This window comes from Hyperolius riggenbachi, chromosome 10 (assembly GCF_040937935.1).
Source record: "Hyperolius riggenbachi isolate aHypRig1 chromosome 10, aHypRig1.pri, whole genome shotgun sequence".
In the NCBI taxonomy this organism is placed as follows: Eukaryota; Metazoa; Chordata; class Amphibia; order Anura; family Hyperoliidae; genus Hyperolius; species Hyperolius riggenbachi.
In genome coordinates this window covers 222688103-222694411 of record NC_090655.1, presented here as the reverse complement: position 1 = coordinate 222694411, position 6309 = coordinate 222688103, and positions in this window count along the sequence as shown.

Below are 6309 nucleotides of genomic sequence, written 5' to 3'. Positions count from 1 at the left end.
TCAGTACAAAATAAACGCAATGCGGGCAAAATGTCAGTACAAAATAAACGCAATGCGGGCAAACATTTCACCAGAAAATTAACGCAATGCGGGCAAACATTTCACCAGAAAATAAACGCAATGCGGGCAACATGTCAGTACAAAATAAACACAATGCGGGCAAACCTGTCAGTACAAAATAAACGCAATGCGGGCAAACATTTCACCAGAAAATTAATGCAATGCGGGCAAACATTTCACCAGAAAATTAATGCAATGCGGGCAAACATTTCACCAGAAAATAAACGCAATGTGGGCAAACATTTCACCAGAAAAGAAACGCAATGCGTGCAAACATTTCACCAGAAAATAAACGCAATGCGGGCAAACATTTCACCTGAAAAAGAAACGCAATGCGGGCAAACATTTCACCAGAAAAGAAACGCAATGCGGGCAAACGTTTCACCTGGAAAAAAAAACGCAATGCGGGCAAACATTTCACCAGAAAAGAAACGCAATGCGGGCAATGAACTGGCACGACGTCATTGGGGCATATTGGGCACTGATAGAATATTAAGGGGTATAATACCTGACCAACCAAATTTTATATACCGCAGGGCCCCTAACTTGCGAGATATATTGGTCCCTAGCTGCGTAGAGCCCCCAAAGAGACCCAGGGACAGACAGGGATGGCAGGAGGATGTTTTTTTTCCGTGCAGGAAGTGTAAGGCATGTAGGGAGAGTAACCCAATTAAAACTAGGTCAGTAACATCATTCTGGAATGGAAAAACATATAACATAAGGCAATTTATAACATGTAATGACAAATTCGTCAATATGCTATGGTGCCCATGCGGGTACCAATACATCGGTAGAACCACTAGGCAGATGAAGGAAAGAATAGGGGAACACACAGGGCCGGCCCGCTCATGAGGCGGGGTGAAACGTTTGCCTCAGGCGGCAAACTTCTAGGGGCGGCACCCGCCCGTCCGTGGGTGCTGGGGGGGGGGGGAAGCGGCTGCCGAGCCGGAGGGGTAGCGGGCAGGACGGGGGTATTGGGCCTAGCGGTGGGGAGGGGGGTCGGCCCCCCCTCCCTCGCTTGGGTCCCCCGATCTCCGCTCCCCTCCAGCTTAAATAGGAAGCAGCAGTGGATGCCCAATAGTGAGAGGCACGGGCGGGGAGGACTCACCTTATCCGCGTTCCAGCGTGCGCTCCACTGACGTCACTTCCTGCATCGCCGTCCACTTAGAATACAGTGGGCGGCGATGCAGGAAGTGACGTCAGTGGAGCGCACGCTGGAACGCGGAAAAGGTGAGTCCTCCCCGCTTGTGCCTCTTACTATTGGGCATCCACTGCTTCCTATTTAAGCCGGAGGGGAGCGCAGATCGGGGGACCCAGGCGAGGGAGGACCCCACCGCTAGGCCCAATACCCCCGTCCTGCCCGCTACCCCTCCGGCTCGGCAGCCGGGGGGCGGTCGGGGGGCGCTATGCGGCAGCGGCAATTTTTTTCTAAATTTGCCTCAGGCGGCAAAAAGTCTAGGGCCGGCCCTGGGAACACACTAGGAATGTGCAAAAAGGGAAGCACAATCACAGTGTGCCTGTGCATTTTGCCCAGGCACATGCATGTGATCCCAAACTAATGTCATTCTGTGCACTAAAGAAAATCAAACCAATGTGGAGGGGAACTGATATGACCAGAAAGATATCACAGGAAGAAACTAAACTCATTTATGAAATGGGAACACTTATGCTGGGAATACACGGTTCGTTTTTGCCTTCGTTTAAACCTTCGATTCGTTCGGTAAACGAATCGAGTGTTGAAAACGTATGTGAAAATAGTCATAATCTCATTATAGTTTCGATTAATAGACCCCAAAAACGAACGACTAGTGATCGAACATGTTTGATATTATCTCTCTTTATCCATCTAATCGAGCCATTGGTAGGCTTGATGGCTGTTCAGATCGATTATATATTCGTTTATGCTAGTCCGTCCCTGTAAAAAGGGATTTTCGTTTCGTTTCTTTGCAGCCTTCGATCATTGGAAAAACGAAACCATCAGAATCGAAAAAAAAAACGAAACCCTGGGTGGTGATATTAACTATATGACCGATTATTTCGGGATCGAAAAGGACAAAAGGCACAATCGAAACGAAGGTTTAAACGAAGGCAAAAACGAACCGTGTATTCCCAGCATTAGACCGGGAGGATTAAATATTGATATCGATCTGGTGTGCTTCTTGGGTGAATGAGGACAATTGGAAGTTAATACTGTCATTTTAATATTATTTTTGAATATGTGGGATTTTATATGTTCTCTGCTTTGACGTTTTTGCATGTACAGATGTGAAACGGGCTCTCACCAGGATGATGTGGATCTAAAAAGGTGCATATTCTCTATGGCCGAGCCAATGTTAATTGTAAGTGTGAGGAGGGCAAGGAATGGAGTAGGTTAATGTGGAGAGAGTTATGCAGTACTGTTGCTTTAATGGTGCGGCAATGGAGACTGATATGCACGTGTAGCACGGTTGCTTTGATGGTGCGGCCATGGAGACTGATATGCACGTGTAGGCTTCAAAGCGGTGGTACGGCGGTGTTAGCTTGAGGCGCTTGATCGGCTTTAATGGGGCGGCAGGGAACGACAAGTAGGCGTAACCTTAGAGTGGCTGCTTAATATGCGTGAGACTGGAGCCCTCGGAATGGTTACAGAGGAGCGGAAGCCGCAGTCGTCACGGGGTGGGCGGATGCGGAGGGGAGGGGTTTAGCACTTCTTATGCACTCACAGCCACTCCGGGTGCCAGCTCCTGATGAGTCAATTGACGAAACCGGTAGGGCGGTACCCGGAAGTGGCGGCAGAGTGCAAGGATCTGAGCGGTCGGTGAGGAGTGGACGGCTGTGCGCGCGGCAGCAGATACCAGCCTCGGAAACCAGGACAGCCCTCGGTGGCCCACACAAACGGGGGAGAGCCCGTCAAAAAACTCATGTGCTGAAAAACTATTTTTAACGTGTAAGTGCAATATTTTTTAGTATTAAACTTTTTAAAACAGTATTATGCTATGTTGTGCCTCTCTTTGGAGGTCTGTATATAAGTTTATATGAAGAGGAAAACAAAAAGTGGGAGAACTGGAGATCCATTAACCCTGTGCTGGAAGTCCCAATATCCATAAAAGGCAACTCAGGTCGATTGGTCGGGGGTGGCCAGGGAATAACCCCAAGGCACGAATAGACCATATTGTAAGAGGGTGAGTCGTATTCTAGTTGGGTGTGGTGGTGGTGACAGAACCCGAATAAGGACTGTTTAGCAAGAAAAAAACAATTGGGAAACAGAAGGACTGTGCTGCGCTAGGGGTCACTGATAAACTGTCATACATTTTAAAATCTCAGCGCACTGCCTGGTCAGAGGACTATATTGTTTTGTGTACAGAGTGCGCGGTGTTACCTGCAATAACAGATAGCTAGATGTGCCCCCAGTATTAGGCAGCCTCTTCCTCAGTATAGATAGCTATATGTGCCCCCAGTATTAGGAAGTCCCCTTCCCCAGTACAGATAGCCAGATGTGCCCCCAGCAATAGCCCCCCCCCCTTTCCCAGTACAGATAGCTAGATGTGCCCCCAGTATTAGGCACCCCCTTCCCTAGTACAGATAGCTAGATGTGCCCACAGTATTAGGCACCCCCTTCCCTAGTACAGATAGCTAGATGTGCCCACAGTATTAGGCACCCCCTTCCCTAGTACAGATAGCTAGATGTGCTCACAGTATTAGGCACCCCCTTCCCCAGTACAGATAGCTAGATGTGCCCCCAGTATTAGCCACCCTCTTCCCTAGTACAGATAGCTAGATGTTCCCTCAGTATTAGGTAGTCCCCTTCCCCAGTACAGATAGCTAGATGTGCCCCCAGTATTAGGCATCCCCCTCCCCTGTACAGATAGCTAGATGTGCCCCCAGTATTAGGCAGCCCCCTCCCCAGTATATGTAGCCAGATATGCCCCTAGGTAACCTCCTCCCCAGTATAGACAGCAGGATGTGCCCCCAGTATTGGGCAGCCCTGTTCCCCCCATATCTATGAATACGCCACCGGGAGTCTTGGGTGCAGGATACAGTCAATATACGGCTTACCCTGCTCCTGCAAAAGTCCCAGCAGCGTTAAATACTATTCCCCCCCCCCCCCCCAAGTCAACGTGGATGGCAGGGAATGATGTAATTTGGCTGCCAACTATTGCTGGCGGCCGAATTACAGTGTTGTAAAAGTAACTTAAAGCGAAACAGAAACGTTTAAAAAAAAAAAAAAAAACAACAGATTTTCACTTACCTGGGGCTTCTGCCAGCCTCCTGCAGCCTACCTATCCTGTGTCTCTGAACAATTCTCCTTTCCCGCACCGCGGCTCACTTTCAGTTTGTTTGTCTTAGAAGTCGATCCTGGCCGCACGCGTCCTCGTTCCCATTCTCCTCGCAGAGAGCGTCCTGCGTAGGCGCAGTAAGAGGTATACTCGTACTGCGCCTGCGCAGGATGCTGCCGGCGAGTGGAATGGGATCTCAGATGCGCGCGGTGCGGGACAGGGAGGCTGCAGGGGGCTGGCAGAAGCCCCAGGTAAGTTAAAATCTTAAAAAAAAAAAAAAGTGTCAGTTCCGCTTAAGCTCAATCTTCTGCCGACGCCGAAGTTACTCACCATGCGCTGGTATAGCCGTAATTCCTATTACGGACTATGGTGGCACCTGCTGCTCTCAAATCTGATGCCCCCAGTATTAGGTAGTGCCTCCGTATACACTATGCATGCTGTATTATCATAAGGTGGCAGCTCTTCACTCTGCAGCAGACTCACTGGCCAGAAGCTCTTCTGTTGATCTTTATGATGGTCTGCTCTGCAAGTTAATCCGCCAGCCCTGAGTGATCAGCATGAGAGAGCAAGGCCAATCCAGGCATTGAGAAAGAGATGGATGGCAAACAGAAAAAGGAATTGGACAAACTTGGGGAGGACCTGGACTTCAGTGTAAATCACGGTCAATAAAAAACTAGGCCTGGCTTGTGTGGTGAACAGGAAGACTGAAGTAATAGTAAAATGGCATTTGACAATCTGTACCTGCCTGGCTACATAACAGTGGTCCCTCACTTTACTTTCTGACTTAGATCCACAAAGCATGTGCAGATCATGTGCTCAGATCTGACTGCACTGGGGCATACGTGTCTCTGATGTGATCAGTGATGTGGGAATTGGAGTCACAAAGGGCCTGCCTGATACTACTTCCTTGGTGGTACACAATTACAGATGATCATTATGTATCCCTCATAGAACAATCACTCCCGTTTCTCACATGGCCAAACTGTGTGTTTTGGGGTTCTATATTGGCTAGGAGTGAGCAGGCAGCTGAAGGTCCCTGAGGAGATGAAGATTCATGGATGTTTCAGGATGTAGGCCTTAAAGCAAGCCTGAAGCGGAAATAAACCTATGATTTAATGGATTGTAGGTGTAGTGCGGATAAAGGACTGGAGGACATGATCTGCACATGGAGGAAAACCGTTTTAGCCATTTATTTAGGAAAGGGTTCTTTACAGTAAGAGTGATTAAGATGTGGAATGCATTGCCACAGGAAGTCGTTATGGCAAACTCTATACCTGCATTTAAAGGGGGCTTAGATGCTTTCCTTGCGTTGAAAGACATCCATGGCTACAATTACTAGGTTATGCCTAATGATGTTGATCCAGGCATTTTATCTGATTGCCATCTGGAGTCAGGAAGGAATTTTTCCCTTTTGGGGCTAATTGGACCATGCCTTGTGAGTTTTTTTTCGCCTTCCTCTGGATCAACAGGGGTATGTGGGGGACGGGCTGGAGTTGTACTTTGTACTGGTTGAACTCGATGGACGTATGTCTTTTTTCAACCAAAATAACTATGTAACTATTAGTAGCAATGAAAAGAGTCTCATATTTTTATTTTCAGTTATATGGCTTTTTTATAACATTGCATCATTCTCTCATATTTGCAGTTTAGAAAGTACACTCTGTCTTAAGCTATCAAACAGAGCAGAAATAACGACCCTTTGAACTTTCCTGCAGTAAAACCTTCTGTCAAGCTGTCTCTCACTGTTTCTTGGCTGGTTAAAGTGAACCCGAGGGTAGAGATATATGGAGGCTGCCATATTTATTTCCTTTTAGGCTAGTTACACACCAGGACGTTGCGTTTAGGGAACGTTATAGGGCACATAACGTGCCCCTAACGCAAGGCCTGGTGCTCTCTAGTGTGGACGTCGGAGTGAGCCGCGTTGTGCAGCTCACTCTGGCGTCCGTGATGCGTACTCTTGGACGCATGCGGCATCATGTGGTCCCGCGCGGCC